This window comes from Triturus cristatus, chromosome 10 (assembly GCF_964204655.1).
Source record: "Triturus cristatus chromosome 10, aTriCri1.1, whole genome shotgun sequence".
NCBI lineage: Eukaryota > Metazoa > Chordata > Amphibia > Caudata > Salamandridae > Triturus > Triturus cristatus.
Window position 1 is genome coordinate 638,592,432 of NC_140593.1, and position 21,807 is coordinate 638,614,238.

General features: G+C 44.6%; 1 long non-coding RNA gene across 1 annotated transcript in view; it reads left to right on the top strand.

The window, feature by feature from the left end:
* The first annotated feature begins 7,364 nt into the window (after positions 1 to 7,364).
* LOC146789830 (uncharacterized) overlaps positions 7,365 to 21,807 on the top strand; it is a 61,120-nt gene continuing 46,677 nt past the window's right edge. The window contains exon 1 of the long non-coding RNA XR_014969870.1: positions 7,365 to 7,431. This is a non-coding gene — a long non-coding RNA (uncharacterized LOC146789830). The remainder of the gene's footprint in view (positions 7,432 to 21,807) is intronic.

The following is a 21,807-nucleotide window of genomic DNA, read 5'->3' on the forward strand; positions in this document are numbered from 1 at the left end:
CCAAACCTGCAGTACAAAGATACCAAGATCTTTGCTACGACTTAAACTCCTGTTTTCAAGACCTAGGTTTTTTCTTTTTTACATTTTAGTGTCATTTCTGTCATTCTCTGTGAAAGGCTCTGCCACCTTGTGACCAGAGTCGTAAGAACCTTTATCAAGAACCTTAAAAAACAATAGGCTTGCCAATATCTATATGAAAAAAAAAATGTTTCCTCTCCTTTGAGAACTCATATGCCTGAAAAAGATATTGTGTAACTGGGTTCAACTGCCATAGCTCCCACGTGAATTCCCTACAAAGAAACTTCTTGAAAATTAAGAACTGTTGACAGAACCTTCTAGCACTTCCTGCACCCTTACTTTATCCTAGCCACCCTTTGTACCATAAGTGCTCCTTTAAGTTTGGAGTGGTTGTTTCAATTTTTAAAAGCCAAATTCTACTGCCCTCAATTTAGTTGTATACGTCCTATAGATTTGTGGTGTATTTATTTGAACATTATTTCATATATCTTAACTTTTGTTTTATCCTGTTGACTGTATTTTCACCTTCACAAAATTATTTTTCCCTCAGAAAGGTTACCGAAACATAAATTACGAGCTATTCATTTTTTGCAAGTTACTAGCATAACCCTGTTTCAAATATTAACAGATGTGAAAGTAGAAATGTAACTTAAAGTAAACTAGGAGTTGGAGGTGGCTATTACTACAGCACAGTGGCGGCAGGTGAACTCTGAAAATGGTGAGCGGTACTGCCTGACTCATGTTGAAACAAGCAAGTGTAGCAAGATAACTTAACCTCTTGTAGTACACAACCTTAAAAAGACACCCAAAGTAGGATAACCTGCAGGATGTAAGATTATTAATGTGCACAGAGTAGTTGCAGTTTTTCACTCGCATCAGACATTCTCTCTAAAAGCACTCCTGGGTCTGCATGGGGGTCATAGGCCAAAAAAGTGCATATTTTATGTTGGCAGAACAGCAGAACATGGAGAAAGCATAGAGAATGCACAACAAGATGATGACATCATCTGAAGATGGACACGGTATAATAAAAAAAAAGCAAATCCTGTTAAGTTTCCTAAGTGTGGGTTAGCTATCTCGCATTACAACTACGTTATAGATAATGTGCGCAGGATAAAAAATTCATTGTTGTCTCGGACTAAAAATTAAACTCATTATTATCATCCTGAATTGCTGTTTATCGTGCAGATAGCATAATCATTTCAAGCGAAATACAGCAGAGATGACACTCTAGAAAAGTAGTCATGTTAGAATGGATCATTAGGTAAAAATGTTTATGGCTGTGCGAGCATGCTCTGTTTCTGACGTGTACAAGAATTCTTCTCATCTCGTTGGTAGCACTAGCTCTGACACCTGTTTACTTTCCAGTTTGATCAAGTAGTGCTGACTTTACCTGCCTGGAAATGTAACTTTTTCTTTGAATTGGCTGCAAGTAGTAATGCATCCAGCAGCACCATGATACACTTCTTTAACACCGGCAAAGTACGTCTGTTTTTCAGTCTGGTCAAAAAGCAATAAAGTGGGCTTAAAAGACACACAGGGGCAAATTTACAAGCCCCTTGCACCACTTTTGCGTCACTTTTCCCATGTTAAAAGTGACGCAAAAGTGGCGCAAGCGGCTTGTAAATCTGCCTCTCAATCCTTTGCGCACACACACATCCAGTTACTGGCCTTTAATGTGTTTATTTCAACCTTCTGTATGGCTTGGTAGCAGTCGCTTTGAGGCCCTGGCTAAGTCACACCCAAGGCCTCCTTCTCTGGTGCTCAGCTCTCGCTCTGAGGCCACCCCCGACTCCCTCCTAACTACTTGTCGTCCGTGCTGCCTTTTGATAATTAATCAATGGCCTACCTTGTCTCCGCAGAGTAATTGTCTAATCCACATGTTTTCAAAGATGTCCCTACCATGCGTTTTGCAGTAAAAGTGAATGCGTCACCATCACACAAATCCTGACGGAGTCCGAGGCTCTGGTGGGAGGTTAGATCAGGAGGCCAGTCTCCGCTCTACACCGTTAACTCTGGTATTAACTGTTCTCCATGGTGCACTGTCCGAATATGTTCGTGGGAGGGTGGTGGAACGTTTAAAATGTTTTCCGTAGCGTCCTGGTATGTTTGATGATTTGTACCTAGACTGCATTGCCTGAGTGAAGGGGCGAGGAAGAGCGACGCAGGCAGTATTGTCACAAAGGACATTTTTTAATGTATTACACTGACACAATGTTGAGATGGATTGAAGACTCGTAAGTACTTTAAAAGAAAGTTTAATCTAATGAAGAAAAGGAAGCACTGCCGGTTACAGGACTTCAAGCTCCGGCTGGCTCCATGCAACTGTCCACTCGTGAATCATGGGACTGATCAGATGTTCTATTCTAGAACATGCTGATCGTGCCATGATTCAAGGGTTTGGAAAATAACACATAGAAAGGCTCGTGCATGCAAGCACGAGGAAAACTACAAAAAGAAAACATAACACATCTTCCCCCTTTAATAAATAATGGAAAAAAAACAGTTAAAAAAAAACTAATTAACTAACAAATTTGTTTTTAATGAAAGAGACAAAATCAGACATCCAACCTGTTTTTTTCCGTTGGCGTTTTCCGGTGTCTACAGTACAATCAATATTATTAGAAACATTAACCAATTCATCATTACGAACTGGACATTCTACAAGATCTTCATCATCAAGATTATCTACAGGCTTTGGTTCATCCTCAGAATTGAAATAAATACTTATATCAGCTTTAACAACAGCAATTCTGCTTAGATTCCAAACCTTATTATTGGTGAGTCTGACTGAATTCTTAAGTACCTCTTTGATTTCAAAAGGACCCATGAATTGGCTCTCGCTTTTTTTGACCTTCCAAGGTTTTTTAACTTTAACTAGCATCCCTACTTTGACAACCGGATCATGTATAGACCCTTTTTTCTTGTCAAACCGTTCTTTATTAATGTCATGTTTTTGGATGAGATTTTTCTTTACAGTCTCAACATTTAAATTAGACATGGTAGAGGGAGCTAACCATGCAGGACTACATTTGGTCCTGAGAAGTCTACCTCTCATAATTTCAAATGGAGAGTAACCAGTCATAACATTGGTAGAGGTTCTGTACATCCATACAGTTTTGAAGATTTGTAATTCCCATTTATCATTGTCAATACCCGTAATTTGGACAGCACTTCTGAGAACTCTATTGAATTTTTCAATGACACCATTTCCGCTAGGATTGTACAGAGAAGTAGTCCAATGAATTATGCCAACTCTTTTAAAATACGCTTTTGCTTTGTTAGAAAGAAATTGAACACCATTGTCTATCATAAGACATACTGGTAACCCCTCCTCAGTGAAAGTTTCATCCAAAAAGGATAGGACAGAATCAGTTTCAACTTTTTCTACAATTTTGATAACTGTCCATTTAGAAAATACATCAATGGTTGCGAGAACATATTTAGAATTTGGACTAACAGGACCCATAATATCCATGGCGATGGGATGCCACGGATAATCTGGAATAACATGTTCACCAAAATTTGGTTTAAGAGTGATCAAGGTCTTATCAGGATTAGCACATGTGATGCAATTTCGAATGATACGTTCGATGAAAACATCCATACCAGGTCACCAAAAATAATTTTTTACCTTTTGTTTGGTTCTAACGATACCACTGTGACCCTCGTGACCGTGAGAGACAATATTGTGTCTTAACCTGCATGGAGGAATGGCTGGATCACTTCTTTTAAGCACACCATCTATGCATGAAAGCTCATTCCTTATCTCCCAAAAACATCTGAGGTCAGCATTGATGTTTTTATTATTAGGCCATCCACTTGAAATGTACCTTTCAACATTTTTTAATACATGGTCATTTTCAAACTCTTTAAGCCAAACATTTCGGTCAATTGGTAAAGAATCTTCGTTGAGTACCAACGCAATATGAAAATCATCCCACTCATTCTATGTACTTTCTTTGAGTGGTAAGGGCATTCTTGACAGAAAATCAGCGGTTACATTTTCTTTACCAGGTACATAAACAATTGTATAAATAAAATCCTGGAGACGCATAGACATGCGCGCTATTCGCGCTGAAGCTTTTAACATCCCTTCTGTGGTTAAAAGGCGCACTAAAGGTTTATGGTCACTTCTAATTAAACATTCCTTACCCCAAACAAACACTCTGAAGTGCTCAAGTGCTCATACGCACGCTAAAGTTTCTCTTTCTATGGTAGAGTATTTTTCTCAGCAGGTGTTAGTGCTCTGGACGCATGTGCAGTGATGTATTCCTTACCAGAATTGGACCTCTGTGCTAAAATAGCTCCTAAACCTCTTGAACTTGCGTCAGTGGTAATGATGCAAGAAAGTGACGGGTCAAAACTTGAAAGTGCAGTAGCTTAACAAATAGCTTTCTTGATGTCATTAAATTCAGTTTCACAATCCTTAGACCACAAGAACTTGTTTTTGTTTTTGATTAATTGTCTAATGTTAAATGTACGACAAGAGAAGTTTTGTACATACTTCGAATAAAATTCCTTAAGACCTAAAAAGGATCTAACATCGTCTTTAGATTTAGGATGAGGAGCAGATTGAATGGCCTCAACTAAGTTTGTTTTGGGTTTGATTCCCTTCTCACACAGTTCATGACCTAGATAAGTCACAGATTTCACTCCAAATCTGCATTTGGAATGTTTTATAGTCAAACCGTGATCAGAAAGAACCTTAAGCACGTTCTCTAATGCTGATAAATGTACCTGGGCATCACTTCTGAAAACAAGGATGTCATCTTGAAAACAGATAGCATTATTGCAATTCTTTAAAATGTCCTGCATAACACGTTGAAAAATAGCTGCAGCAGAAGCTAATCCGAAAGGCATTCTATTATACCTGAAACACCCAAAAGGGGTAATGAATGCCCTGTAATCTTTGCTAATTTCATTAAAATCAATCTGGTGGTAAGCTGCAGATAAATCAATAGTAGATTTTTTTTAGCTCCTTTAACACTGGTCAACATTTCTGAAATGCGTGGTAAAGGAAATAGATTGATGATGATGTTGTTTAAATGGCGTTAGTCGATGCATAATCTAATTTTCCCATTGGTACGTTTGGCAACTACAATGGGTGAAACCCATTCAGAGGATTCAATCTTCTCAATGATGCCATCTTTTACTAAAGAATCAAGTTCTTTTTTAACTTCTTCGCGCACAGCTAAGGGAATGTTGCGTGCTTTATAAATTTTTGAACACAAGACTTTTTTTATACGGATCTCATGTTTTAAACCAATTAATTTACCTATATCAGTTCTAAAAGCACTGGGAAATTTTTGTAATAAAAGTTCACTAAGACCATTAGACTCATCAATAAACAATTACTGGATCAGGGCTGTTGGGGTTGAGAATAATATCTAATTTGCCTTGGTCAAACCAGCTTAACACAGAAGGTCCTTTTTTAGAAACATATAGTTTCGCAGTGCACTCACGGTCCTTGAATCTAAAAATTAGACTTCTGTATCCTAGAATATCGATTCTCTCACCAGAATAACCCTCTGGGCTGATGTCAGGCAATTCTAACTCATTACCTAATTTAGGTACAAATTGTGAATTCCATACCATCTCATTCACAATGGAGTAAGGTGATCCTCCATCTGCATACATTTTTGTGTTCACTCCACCAATAACCATATCACATACAGGTTTTCTTTTGACAACTGAATTGTCAATATTCAGAATAGAATGTTCAGAATCCTTAATGTTGAGAACAAAAGAACTCGCATCACTACAATCAGCATTAGGTTCTTCACCCTCACTATCTTCAGTTTGATCTATACACTTGACTTTGTTGTTTACATTCTTTTTGTTGCAAGCTTTTGAAAAATGACCAACCAAACCACAATTAGAGCACTTCTGCTTGATGGCTGGACAGAATTTATAATTTGCAAGGTGAGATTTACTACAACATCTGTAGCACTTCAAGTTTTCTTTTACGTCTTCATTTTTACTCTTAAAAGAACTGGAGGTCTTCTTATTCTTTAAGACTTGTTCTTTGAAACAATCTTTTGTGTTTACTTTAGCAATAACTTCAGTATAATTGCTGTTGGATTCACCCTTAACTTGTTTGGCGCTTCTACAAGACATTTCAGATTTTCTTACAATAGCTAGTATGTTTTCAAGATCAGAATCACCATTGACCCATAACCTCTCTTGAATCGTAGAATTATTAGCATGCATAACAACTTGATCTCTGATGAAATCTTCTTGTAGAATGCCAAACTTACAATCCAAAGACAAAGTCTTAAGTGCGGAAACAGAACTATCAACAGATTATTTACTAATCTGTTTTCTTTGGAAGAATTTATATCTAGAAATACCAACACACACCTGAGGTGAGCAGTAGCGATCGAAGTCCGAAATTGCTTTTTCAAAAACGTTTCCATCACCACTGCTTTCAGTTCCGGGCTAACTGGTTAAACGCTTTGAGGCCCTCAGGGCCTAAGTAATGTAAGAAAATACCTTTTTTTTCTGGTGGTTTCATTTTGCCATTAGAATCTAACGTTTCTATATAATTCAAGGAATAAGCTTTCCATTCAACCCAGGGCATGCATGGTAAACTACCAGCAGACCAATAAGGTTGTGGGGGAGAAAGGGTATAACCTTGTGCACACATATTGAGAATTTAGACAAAGAAAAATAAATAAATAAGAAGGTGAAGAAAGTGAACTAAAAAAAAACGAATTTCACAGACCTTGAACGATAACAGATGCGGAAAATACAATTAACTACAGTAGTTCTGCATATGGTCTTGAGAAATGAATGGCACAATGAAGGTACCTAGAGAAAATCAAAATAATTGCACCAGAATAGGTTCTAGAATGAAGCTCAGAATACTATGGTTATAGACTGTACGGAATTAAACCACTAGGTGGCGTAGATGAACTGTTCGTTAAATTTAAACACAGCTGAAATGAAGCATCTGTTAGGAAATCACGTCCAGTTGGTGTTACACCAAACACGAGTCAGAATGCAAATCCCAAAAAGATAGTAGACTTGCGTTTTTTTTTTAAGATGTTAGAGGTTGCAGTCAGAAGTACGAAGAGTTTTATCACCAACAAACAAAAAAAACTTCTGTCCATCAATATGTTCGTAGTCGGAGAAGAAAGAAAAAAAAATCTTAAATAGTACCTTAAGATTGCTTTTTTCACTCAACACTTCAAATCGGCATGATGAGGTAAACGTTATCAGCATAACATGGACGCCGAATTAATGAAATGTCGTAAGATCGCCGTCTTACGTGTTACATCTTACGTGTTATGAAGTACGTAAAGACGGAAAACACGTCACAGGCAAAGCAACGTCATAGGCACAACAAGCAAGAACGTTCCTGTCGGGGAGTCTACTTGGAATGAGGATGAGGATTCCACCAAGAACTAGGTGAGTGAGGCGTTGGTTTTGTTTTGAACCATAACATTGGGAAGATGCTAGCAACGGTGAGTGCTCTGCACTTATCCAAATGGACGAAAGCTTAAACTGCCCCAAGCTCCGCACCTCCACAACAGATCACAAGGTTCTTCAATCTCCAAATACCTCTCCAGATCGTACCTCCTCGAACACTCCCAATATGTATGTCTCCGAAGAAGAAAAAAAAAACACTCACAGGAAACGAAAAGTGTAAACCAAATCCGATTAAGTACGGGAACTCCAATTCACTTCCAATGAAGTTAAAGACTTGGGTATTTAAAATGTTGCGCAGAATATCTTGAAGTAAAAACTAGGAATTAAAAAAAATGATCCAAGTTGTAGGTTCGATAATCATGTGCTTCCTTAGATCATCGCCAATTTGTTGAGATGGATTGAAGACTCGTAAGTACTTTAAAAGAAAGTTTAATCTAATGAAGAAAAGGAAGCACTGCCGGTTACAGGACTTCAAGCTCCGGCTGGCTCCATGCAACTGTCCACTCGTGAATCATGGGACTGATCAGATGTTCTATTCTAGAACATGCTGATCGTGCCATGATTCAAGGGTTTGGAAAATAACACATAGAAAGGCTCGTGCATGCAAGCATGAGGAAAACTACAAAAGGAAGACATAACACACAATTGTGTTGAAACTCACGCACATACACTGGTTCAGGCACACATAATATAGACATGCTTTCAGTCAGGCACACAATATGAAAGTTACCTGAGGTAGTTCTTAACACGCACATCACGAATCCCGATTCCCAACAGCCCAAGTGCCCAGATTCAACAAACAGGGCGCCAGAGCGAGGCTCAAAACCTTATGCCCAATAAGAAGCTCAAATAGGACGGGAGGCTGTCCTTTTCCATTACCGTGGCTTCTGATGGGGCATTAGGGCGCATCACTGACAGGCCCCAATTTACCATTATCTGACATGCTGCACTGCCTTCCTCTAGTGCAGCATGTCAGATATGTATTGCTTATGTGAAAGGACAGGCTGTAATAGCCCACGCCTGACACATGCGCAATACAGCCCCGGGAGCCCTCTTGTGGTGCAGGGTAATAGTACAGCTTTTACATGTGAGCAAAATGATCGGTGAGATCGTTCCATTCATGTAAAAGCTGCAATATCGTCGCAATTAGATGCAGAGTGAGACGTGATGGTTTGGGGAGTCGCCGCCCTTTTTCCCCTATGAAGGAGCCGCCACTGGCACAGCAGTTGGTTTAAATAATTCACTTGATAGTGCGGTTATTGGTGGCATACGTGATTTGTTTTTGTGCATAGCCTACAGGTCATACCTAGCGACTTATCTCTGGCATGCAGAATTATACAGGTTTCCAGAGTAAGGGTATTAGGAGTCTTTTGACAAGTTTATCTTAACACAAACTCTCAACAGAAAAATGAGTCAACAAATAGCATACTGAGTGTACGTCTGTGATACTGAGTGGAAACTGCCTCTGTAATTCCATAGCTTTTTTGAATGACCATGGGGTAGTCAAAGGGGGCACCAGGAAGGACTGGAGTAGTGGTTGATTCTTTGTCAAGGCCCCTTTGTTGGCTGAAGACTGTGATCAGAGAGAGGAATACTCTTCTCTGAATTTGATTTGAGGTTAAAACTTTAGGCACCTTCTTTTTCTTTCCTTCACTTTCTATACACCATTTCTTGTGAAAATGGACAAACATTCATATCGGAAATACAGACAATACATAGAGTACGTTAATCTTGTATTGACTTTTCCCCACCACAGGATGTGCAGGCATGGTGGCTCAGTAAAAAGATATTAATAAAAATTAACCTTGCGGCCAGCGAGGTCAAAAAATAAAAGATTACTGAGTAAAGCAAAAACACCACTCCAAACACTTTTTCACAAAACATATCAATAAAAACTGAAAAAACAAATGCCAGTGATCAGGGACTCTTACTCCACATTGTGGAAAAGTTAACTGAGTGCGGCCGGTCACTGGAGTGGACTCTGAAGTAACTTGACTGTCCAATTACTTTACTGGAAGGCTCCTGCTCATCAGTATGATTTGTTTCCATGTTTCTCTTTAGAAGGAAATTATTTGAAACAAAGCTTTGATAGCCAAGCTACATTTTCAAAAAAGGATAACAGAAAGGCCTACAAAGAGCACTTAATGCACTTCATAGATATAACTGCGTCAAAAAACTCCAATTCAACCAAGATAAAACAAAAGTTTTCATCTTTGGCAAATATCGCAAAAAAATACATATATTGGCTGCTTGGGGAGATGCAAATCGCCACTGTACCCAAATATAACTACTTAGGTGTTTTGTTTTCAGTAGGAGCTATACCAACCGTACACTTAAGGTACCTACGATCCAAGGGTGTTGGTGCAATTAACAGTTTAAAACATTTTAATAGTTGCCTCATGAGCCCAACAGCGGAACCCATCCTAAGAGTACTAACAGCCAAATTGTCACCATGACTAAACTATAGCCATCAAGCTTCCTAGGTGCACTGGCGTCATTGCTGGACTCCATCCAATGTGAAGCATACAATAAAATACTGCACATACCCCGGCACATGCGCAGTACGGGGCCAAGAGTAGAGTTAGGCCTCATGGTGAACAGTCTTAATATCGAAAAAAAAATATCGAATGGACATATTATCGAGTCTAAAATATAGAATGGACATAATATCGAATGGACATAATATAGTTGTTAAAAATATCGAATTGCAGGTAAGTAATATCGAAGTACATAATATAGGCATTAAAAAATATCGAATTTTTATTAATATCGATTTTTTTAAAGTGTTTTGCATGTTAGTATATGTGTTAAAAGTGTATATTAGTTTTTGTAATGTATGTTTAATTTTTTTAAAGTAATGAATTTTATGTTATTAAATTTTTGCGTAAATTAATTCCGTAGCGGGTTGTGGGTTTATAGGGGAATAGGGTGGGAAGTAATTTAATAGTAATTAAGAATTTTTTTTTTTATATTGGTATTGATAATTAATGTATTAATTAATTATTAATTGGTAATTCAATGTCATTAAATTATTAATTGATAATTATGCTAATTGTATTAATTTATAATTTGTAGTGGGTTGTAGGTTTATTGGGGAATATGGTGGGTAGTAATTTAATTGTAATTAATTAATTACTGAAAATATTTTTGTGTATTGATAATTAATTAATTGGTATTTTTTATTATGTATCAATTTTGGTCGTTAAGTAATTATTAATTGGTAATTAATTTGTATTAATTGGAAATTAATTTATTAATTGTTTAATTGATAATTATGTTACTTGTTTTAATTTATTATTTGTAGTGGATTGTGGGTTTATAGGGGAATATGGTGGGAAGTAATTTAATTGTAAATAATTATTAATTGAATTTATTTTTGTATATTGATAATTAATTTACTATTAATTAATTATTAATTGGTATTATTTGTATTTATTCATTTTTGGTATTGAAAATTAATTGGTTGTTAATTAATTATTAATAGGTAATTCATTAAAAAATTCATTAAAACAACAATATTTATTGGTATGTATAATTAATTGATTATTAAATATTTTGTGATTGGTAATTAATTTTAATATTTTTGTATTAGTATTAATAATTAAATTATTTTAAAACAAAATTTGATTATTATTTTCCCTACTACTGCACTCATTGGAGTGGGAATAGTAATGTTTACCCCTACTCTATCCAACGCTTTCCCTACTGTTGCACTCTTTGGAGTGGGAATAGTAATTTTTACCCCTACGCTATCCAATGTTTTCCCTATTGTTGCACTCACTGGAGTGGGAATAGTAAATTTTACCCTCCTACTCTCCAACGCTTTCCCTACTGTTGCACTCATTGGAGTGGGAGTAGTAATTTATACCCCTACGCTATCCAACGCTATCCTTACTGTTGCACTCTTTGGAGTGAGAATAGTAATTTTTACCCATACGCTATCCAACGCTTTCCCTATTGTTGCACTCACTGGAGTGGGAATAGTAAATGTTACCCTCCCGCTATCCAACGCTTTCCCTACTGTTGCACTCTTTGGAGTGGGAATAGTAATTTTTACCCCTACGCTATCCAACGTTTTCCCTATTGTTGCACTCACTGGAGTGGGAATAGTAAATTTTACCCTCCCGCTATCCAACGCTTTCCCTACTGTTGCACTATTTGGAGTGGTAATAGTAATTTTTACCCCTACGCTATCCAACGCTATCCTTACTGTTGCACTCTTTGGAGTGAGAATAGTAATTTTTACCCATACGCTATCCAACGCTTTCCCTATTGTTGCACTCACTGGAGTGGGAAAAGTAAATTTTACCCTCCCGCTATCCAACGCTTTCCCTACTGTTGCACTCTTTGGAGTGGGAATAGTAATTTTCACCCCTACGCTATCCAACGTTTTCCCTACTGTTGCACTCATTGGAGTGGGAATAGTACATTTTACCCTCCCGCTATCCAACGCTTTCCCTACTGTTGCACTCTCTGGAGTGGGAATAGTAATTTTTACCCCTACGCTATCCAACGCTTTCCCTACTGTTGCACTCTTTGGAGTGGGAATAGTAATTTTTACCCCTACGCTATCTGACGCTTTCCCTACTGTTGCACTCACTGGAGTGGTAATGGTACATTTTACCCTGCCGCTATCCTACAGTAAAAATGCTGATTATTTTTTATTAATATTACGTTAATATATATCTATTAAAAAATAAAAATATAAGTCTATTGTTTTTTAACTTACATTAATTCTTTATTATTTTTAAGGTTATTTAAGTATTTTTAAATATGTTTTAGTTAATTATATTTATTATTTTATTATTTTTACATTACTTTTAAGTCACCTAAAAAAATTCGATATTTTGACTAACTATATTTTTTTACAACGATATTTTTGATTCAATATTTTTGTACTTACCTGTTTGTAGATAGGCATTCGATATTTTTGCATTCTATATTTTGTCATCAATATTTTGGTAGGTCTATATTTTGGTAGTCGATATTATGTCAGTGATCCAGGCCTCATGGGCCAAGAAACAGAGAGCCAAGAAGCTTCCTGAAATAATACATCAGGATCTTAAATGCTTCGGAGAAGTCCCTTAAAGCAGTATTTGAAACAATCTGTGGCACGACTACTTCACACAAGCGACCGACGATTTACAATTTGAAGCCTCCAGCGCACCGACATACCATTCTAGGTCTGAAAAAATATGAACATACAGGTAAAAAGTATCTCGTTGGAGCAAGACATGCATAGTTCTATGGCCACGGAGGCTCTTAATCACTCTTACATAGCAGAGAAAGCACAGCTCTACCTGCACTAGGTAACAGGAATTAATGCCTGCCATAAAATACTATACATGTGCCTCCTTGCCTTACCAATAATAGACTTCAACCCTTCTTGGGCAAGAGAAGTCGAGAGCGGATCATGTAGGCTGTGCAAATACTGCAATGAACCCTGGTATCATCTTCTGTTTTTCTGCCTTAAATGAACTTAAATGTTTCCTAATCCTTTTACTATTGGCCCATGGGATACAGCATTGAAACCGTGCTTTTCTCAATCAGCCCTTTTGATCTTAGAACAGTTTGCAAAATATACTGATGCCATACGTTCAGCATTGAACTCCTTGACGCGAAGCCCTAACAGCCAAGCCACCCACAGGCTACCCACAAGCAACCTTTACACATTAACAGCACGTTCAACCAGTCAATTTGTTCAGTAAGAAAAGCCTGCCTAAAATCATAACCACTGTTGAGGTGTTTCTTTGACAAACATATACTTACTATTGTATCCTAGCTTGTTGTACTTTTACAGTGGGTGACCTGTCCTCAGGACACCCCCGCGCCGCACGGCCCTCCAGCTGTGTCTGTGTGCCCCCTCCTTCGCTCGCTGCTGATCGTTGGCTTTGCCGTTTTCTGCTAAGTGCTGTGCCCTGTGTTTATTTTCTCCACTTGTTGCCTGTATTGCCCCTGTTTTTTGCTCCATGTATTTTTCTGTTGTATTTTAGCCCCTATTCCCTGTGACCCCCGCTCCCCGCTTCCCGCCGCCGTACATCACGGCCTGCCCCCTTTTCTTCTGTGCCCTCCCCGCTCCCGCCTCCCAGCTGCCCCTCCCTCCTACTTGTCCTTATATGGAGACCGCGCGGCGCAGGTGAGTGTGACCTGTCCTCAGGACACCCCCGCGCCGCACGGCCCTCCAGCTGTGTCTGTGTGCCCCCTCCCTCGCTCGCTGCTGATCGTTGCCATTGCCGTTTTCCGCTAAGTGCTGTGCCCTGTGTTTATTTTCTCCACTTGTTGCCTGTATTGCCCCTGTTTTTTGCTCCGTGTATTTTTCTGTTGTATTTTAGCCCCTGTTCCCTGTGACCCCCGCTCCCCGCTTCCCGCCGCTGTACATCGCGGCCCCGCCCCCTTTTTTTCTGTGCCCTCCCCGTTCCCGCCTCCCAGCTGCCCCTCCCTCCCACTTCGCCTAATATGGAGACCACGCGTGCGTGCAGCATTCACGCGCAGCGGGTGCGCCGAAGGCACGCCAAAGGCAAGCCCGTCTGCGCCCGTCCATGCCTGGACCGCGCCCAGCGCCAGGACCCCTCGCCCCCACAGATTCCAGCCCACCCGCCGAACGTACGACGCCGCAACCCTCAACGCACTCAACACCGGCCGGAGCACCGGCTGCTACCAAGCCACCCCGAGACGCACCCACGGACCCTTCACCTGCGGAACCTGCAAGTTCACCCGCCTCCGGACCTGCGCGGCACCCGCCAAGCCGACCCCCAGCAGCAACCACCTGAAGTGCATCCTGCTCAACACCCGCTCCGTCCACAGACACGCCATAGAACTCTGGAACCTGCTCGACACCACATCTCCAGACGTCGCCTTCCTCACGGAAACCTGGATGAACGCCTCCTCAGCGCCCGACATCGCCATCGCCATCCTGGACGGTTACAAGATCACCCGGAGGGTCCGCGTCAACCAGACCGGAGGAGGCATCGCCATCGTCCACAGAAACACCATCCGCATCACGACCAACACAGACGACACCCTCACAGCCACCGAACACCTGCACTTCCAGATCCACACCGACCCCAAGACCACCCTCAGAGGCACCCTCATCTACAGACCCCCTGGACCCCGCACACACTTCAGCGAAGACATCGCAGACTTCATCAGCCCGCACGCCCTCCCCTCCGCCGACTACATCCTCCTAGGGGACCTCAACTTCCACCTGGAAAACAACAATGACAGCAACACCACCACCCTGCTGGACAACCTCACCAACCTCGGACTCAAGCAACTGGTGACCACCCCCACCCACTACACCGGACACACGCTTGACCCCGTCTTCTCATCCAGCAAGTACATCTCCTTCAGCCACGCCACCGGACTTCACTGGACAGACCACAGCTGCGTCCACTTCAGCTTCCGAAAGACCACGACCCACCACCACCCACAACAGGTTCCCCGCAGGAGCTGGAACAAGATCACCTCCGACCAGCTCACCACATCCCTGACCCAGATCACCCCCGCCAGATCAACGGACCCCAGCCAAGCAGCCGACAACCTCACACAGTGGATCACCATCTGCGCAGATGACCTGGCTCCACTGAAGACCCCCCCAGCAGACTCGGCAGCAAGAAAGCCCCCTGGTTCACCGACGAACTCAAGAGCTCCAAGAGGAACTGCTGCACCCTCGAGAAAGCTTGGCGCAACAACCCGACTACAGACAACATGACCACCCTCAAGCACGCCACCCGCAAACACCACCAGCTGATCCACACCACCAAGAAGACAGCATTCAAGGAACGACTAGACAACAATGCCCACAACAGCAAGGAACTCTTCAGCATCGTCAAAGAGCTCTCCAACCCCAGCGCCGGAAACAACGACATCACTCCCTCGCAAGACCTCTGCAACTCACTCGCCTCGTTCTTCCACAGCAAGATCGCAGACATACACAACAGCTTCAGCACACAGCCCACACACTCTACCACCGAACCGACGCCCCCCACCACCACCCTCTGCGCCTGGACCCCGATCAGCACCGAAGACACCATCCACACGATGAACACCATCCACTCCGGATCACCAACCGACCCTTGCCCCACCACGTCTTCAACAAGGCCGACTCCGTCATCGCACCCCATCTCCGGGACATCATCAACTGCTCCTTCAACACCGCCACCTTCCCGGAGAGCTGGAAGCATGCCGAACTCAACGCCCTACTGAAGAAACCATCAGCGGACCCCACCGACCTCAAAAACTACAGCCCCATCTCGCTCCTCCCTTTTCCTGCCAAAGTCATCGAGAAGACCATCAACAGACAGCTGGCCGCCTTCCTCGAGACGAATGGATCCCTCGACCACTCGCAATCCGTTTTCCGAGCCAACCACAGCACCGAGACCGCCCTCATCGCAGCCACTGACGACATCTGAGCCCTACTTGACAACGGGGAAACAGCAGCCCTCATCCTCCTGGACCTCTCCGCAGTGTTCGACACTGTCTGCCACCACACCCTAGTGCAGCACCTCAACAACATCGGAATCCAAGAGAAGGCACTGGAATGGATCATCTCGTTCCTCACCGGAAGAACCCAGAAAGTCCGCCTCCCCTCGTTCAGATCCGAGGCCCCCGAAGTAATCTGCGGCGTACCACAAGATCATCTCTCAGCCCCACCCTCTTCAACATCTACATGAGGCCCCTCGCGGCCATCGCACACCAGCACAACCTCAACATCATCTCCTACGCCGACGACACCCAGCTGATCCTCTCCCTCACCAACGACCCCGCCACCGCCAGAACCAACCTACACGAAGGGATGAAAGATGTAGCCGAGTGGATGAAGAACAGCCGCCTGAAACTGAATTCAGACAAGACGGAAGTCCTCATCCTGGGATCATCACCCTCCACCTGGGACGACTCCTGGTGGCCCCCGGCCCTGGGCAGCGCACCCAAACCAAAGGACCACGCGCGCAACCTGGGCTTCATCCTGGACTCCTCCCTCTCGATGACCAGACAAGTCAACGCCGTCTCTTCGTCATGCTTCAACATCCTACGCATGCTCCGAAAGATCTTCCGATGGATCCCCACCGACACCAGGAAGGCGGTCACCCAGGCACTCGTCACCAGCCGACTGGACTACGGAAACACCCTCTACGCCGGAACCACAGCCAAACTGCAGAAAAGACTCCAACGCATCCAGAACGCCTCAGCACGACTCATCCTGGACATCCCCCGACACAGCCACATCTCCGGACACCTGAGAGACCTGCACTGGCTCCCCGTCAGCAAAAGAATCACGTTCCGACTCCTCACCCACGCACACAAAGCCCTCCACAACCTGGGACCCAGGTACCTCAACAACCGCCTGACCTGCTACACTCCCACTCGCCAGCTACGATCGACCAGCCTCGCCCTCGCCTCTGTCCCACGCATCCGAAGAGCCACCATGGGAGGAAGATCCTTCTCCTACCTGGCAGCCAAGACTTGGAACTCCCTCCCCATCCACCTCCGCCTGACCTCAGACCACCTCTCCTTCAGGAAGCAACTCAAGACCTGGCTGTTCGAGCAGTAGCGGACCCCCCCTACCCCAAGCACCTTGAGACCCTCCGGGTGAGTAGCGCGCTATACAAATGTTATGATAGATTGATTGATTTAGCATGTGCATTTTCTTAATTCAGACTGTTCAGGAATCACTATCAGCTTTATATTGAACCTTATAACTCATTTCTAAACAGACTGGAGGAACTGTCAACATACTCCTGCAAGCACTCATGCATTACTGTACTGTCAAGCACCTTATTAATCCATTTTCATAGAGTGTTGTTGTAGTGATATTATATAACCCATACAAAGTATATAACTTTGTTTCCTTTTAGTCATGTACTCTATGTCAGGACCGGAGGCGAGGATTATGCTCATCTTTCTTTTATTTCCAATTCCAGAAGACAACAACTTCATAAAGCTACCTTTTCCAGAACACCCAGGGAAAGGACTACAAACGAAGTTCAACCAATAGCCACACCACCGAACTCCACTGGACCGACCATCGCTGCATCCACTTCACCTTCCAGAAACCTACCACGCACCACCGCACCCAACAGATCCCCTGCCGCTGCTGGAGCAAAATCACAGAGGACCAGCTAAACACCGCCCTCATCCGAAGCCCACCCGCCGACCCCGACACCAGCAACCTCAGGCGTTGGATTGACGACTGCACCAACATCCTTGCCCAATCATGAAACCCTCCAACAGACACATCAACAAGAATGCCAGATCATTCTCCGCGGACCTCCAGACCTCCAAACAAACCCGCCGAAGACTAGAGAAGAAATTGCGCCACGAACAGACACCAGAGAACCACGCAGTCATCAAGAACGCCATGTGCCAACACCATCACCTCATCAGATCCGCCAAAAGGACCTCCTTCAACAACAACGCACACAACAGCAAAGAGCTCTTCAACATCGTGAAGGAACTCTCCAACCCCAGCTCTAACACCAACGACATCCCACCATCGCAAGACCTATGCAACTCCCTGGCCACCTTCTTCCATCGCAAGATCACAGACATCCACGACAGCTTCAACAACCAGACCACCACGACAGCCAACGACACCTCAGACCCCACGACCACCACCCACAACGACCACCTTGACCAACATCAACGACGACGACACCATCAAAATCATGAACACCATCCACTCTGGCTCCCCGTCAGACCCGTGCCCACACCACATCTTCAACAAAGCTAGCACCACCATCGCACCTCATCTCCGCAAAGCCATCAACATCTCCTTTGAGACCGCAACCTTCCCAGAGAGCTGGAAGCACGCCGAGATCAACGCCTTGCTCAAGAAACCCCAGGCTGATCCAAGGGACCTTAAGAGCTTCCGGCCCATCTCCCTGCTCCCGTTCCCGGCAAAGGTCATCGAGAAAACCGTCAACAAGTAGCTGACCCGCTACCTTGAGGAGAACAACATCCTGGACCCGTCCCAGTCTGGGCTCCGCAGCAACCACAGCACCGAAACTGCCCTCATCGCCGCCACCGATGACATCAGGGCCCTGATGGACAACGGCGAAACCGCAGCCCTCATCCTCCTGGACCTATCAGCCACCTTCGACACGGTCTGCCACCACACCCTACGCACACAACTTCACAACGCAGGGATCCGAGATAAGGCTCTGGAATGGACCACCTCCTTCCCCTCCGGTAGAACCCAGAGCGTCCACCTCCCCCCTTTCCGTTCCGAAGCTTCCAAGATCATCTACGGCGTACCCCAAGGATCATCCCTCAGCCCGACATTGTTCAACATCTAAATGGCCCTGCTCGCCCACGTCGCCAGACTGCACGACCTCAACATCATCTCCTACACCGACGACACACAGCTGATCCTCTCCCTCACCGCCAAGACCAATCTCCACGAAGGAATGAAAGCTGTCACCGAATGGATGAAGAACAGCCGTCTGAAGCTGAACTCGGACAAGATGGAGGTCCTCATCCTCGGCTCCACCTCCTCAGCCTGGGACGACTCCTGGTGGCCAACCGCCCTGGGAGCAGCACCAATGCCTACCGACCACGCTCGCAACCTGGGGTTCGTCCTCGACTCAACACTCTCCATGACCAAGCAAGTCAACGCCGTCTCATACTCCTGCTTCAACACCCTCCGCATGCTCCGCAAGATCTACAGGTGGATCCCCACCGACACAAGAAAAACGGTCACCCAGGCCCTCATCAGCAGCAGGCTGGACTACGGAAACGCCCTCTACGTGGGAGCCCTGGCCCAACTGCTGAAACGACTACAATGCATACAGAACGCCTCGGCCCGCCTGATCCACGACATCCTTCGACACAGCCATATCACACCCCACCTGAGAGACCTGCACTGGCTGCCCGTCAACAAGAGGATCACCTTCAAGCTCCTCACCCACGCACACAAGGCACTCCACGACACCGGACCAGCATACCTCAACAGATGCCTCACCTTCTACACCCCGAACCGCCAGCTCCGCTCCGCCGACCGCGCCCTCGCCACCATCCCCCACATCCAAAGAGCGACCTCCGGCAGCAGATCATTCTCCTACCTCACCCCCAAGACCTGGAACACCCTCCCCATCCTCCTGCGGCAGACCCAAGACCTACTAACCTTCAGGAGGCTACTCAAGACCTGGCTGTTCGAGCAGTAGCAGCACCCCCCACCCCCAGCGCCTTGAGACCCTCACGGGCGAGTAGTGCGCTCTACAAATTCCTTGATTGATTGATCTGCATACTCGTGTAATTGACGCAGCCCTTCTCTTTCTCTCTTTATATCTCTCATTGTAAACTGTGAAATGATTTAATATTAAATGGCGCTTATTGTGTAATATATTGGTTTGAGCCATTACGGATACTCGCTGCAGGAAAGCGTTTCAGCACTCCATTTGCGGCCAGCCCCCTTTTCCATTCCTCTGGCCGAAAGAGTGCAGTGAGGCGCTGCCCCTGTTAGAGGGCGCTGTATTCTGACTGTGACGCGCTTGACACATTTCGCTGCTCTACGGGGATGCGTGGGCACTTTGGTCAGAGTCACTGACTTGCCAGAGTCCCTGCGGAACTACTGCCTCTCCTAAGACTTAGGAAGCCTGAACGCTCCCCCCCTCTCCCCCGCAGATTCGTATTTACAAAATCCGAGCGGCAGACGCCAGTCTTATCAGATCTGTATTGAAGTGCAGGTTTTCCTGCAAGTTTATAGTGCCGCTTAGGGGCTGGGCCCAAGGCGGTAATTATCTCTTCAGCCTGATTCAATTTAAAGATGTATTGCAGCCCCCGGGCATAGACCGTCATTGAATGCCTAGCACGATTACAAATCGATACTGCTTCGCCCAGTGCCATATCTTGCCCTAGAGCTTATGATTTGGGACTGACAGTCCCTGTGCTACCCTCATTTCAAATGTTCATTTCTGGAACCCCCAGATTGTTTTCAATACGCCTTAAGGCATTTAAAAAACATTACTTTTGCCTTCTGGGCACATTTTGAGGCCATATATACTATGGAAATGGAGGCTTATTATCTTGAGAAGGAGTCTGCTACAGTCCTCCCACTAGATGACGAATTTCGCAAGGTGGTGGACATAACTATACATCTTGGGGTAGCCTCGGCAGTGCAGCCCCTAGAGAGGAGGCTTATGCAACTGGTTTATGCCTTTCCAGGCCCCATGCATTTGCCTCTGGAGGCAGCCCACAACTGGCATATCCCTGATCCAGACGCAACATCGCCCTGCCAAACGTAAATCGGACTCGGGCCTGAATCAGAGTGCCTTTGAGAGGCTTAAGAGGGCTTTCTTGGCACCCCCTACCCCACCTGATGTGGGGTCAGTGGCGGATACCCTAGGCGCCCCCAGATGATCTATCTGCTTTCCCTCCTGAGAGGGCTGATGATGATTCCTGTGGGGAGTCTAACAGAGAGGTGGGTCCTTCCGGCACGGGGCGACCTTCGTCCATTCCCACAACTTCTACTGCCCCAGATGCAGATGAACCCTCTGATATGCTAGATCCAGAAGATTTAATACATCCTAGGTCTGCGAAGTGGTTCCCGTCCCCTAAGGTGGGCAAGCATGTGGCCGGCCAACTCCGCAAGCCATTGGATAAGGAGGTCAGGGCCAAACTACGGGCAGAATGTCCACGCCTAACTCTGGCAGAGAAAGTAAACCTCACACCGGAAATAGTCATCCGTTTGGCTACCTTCCTTCAGAAATACATACGAAACCCCAAGAAGGATATTGACAGGTCATGGAAGTCCTGCCAGGACAAGCTCCTAGATGAGGTGGGACTCTTTACAAAAATACTAGGACTTGCAGAGGGAACCAAGGCCTCCAGTACTCACAGACCTCCGGCAGTTCTATCAGCATGGGCACAACGTCCTCTCATATGTTTAGGCAATGCCAATTGTGCGTTGTCCACTGAGAGACGCCACTCGTTACTCATAACGGTGGACCCAAAGATTGGGGATTTAGCTTCCACTGAGTCAAGTGCAGTAGCTCAAGGAGGGGACTGTTCGGGGACCCCTTTGTGAATGAGCTATGCAAGTCTATGGGTACCTTCACATCTCTCGACAAGGCACAGGCCTCGATAAAGAAAATCTTTCATCCCCTCTTTTTTGTCATGGTGGCCGTGGCAGATGGCGTTCAGCCAGCTGTTCCTACTCCCAAGGCCCTCCAAGAGGACAAAGCAACAGAGAGAATCAGGACTAGTCCCGCTCAGTGGAATTCTTTCCTACCAAGAGAGCGCAATGAGGCTGCTACGCAAGAAACTCTTCCAGAGAGCAATTCCAAGCACCCTGATTCATTAAGTGTCTGTCTCACCTCCCATCTTTAAGTGGGGGGTGGGTGTCGGTTTGCTCTATTC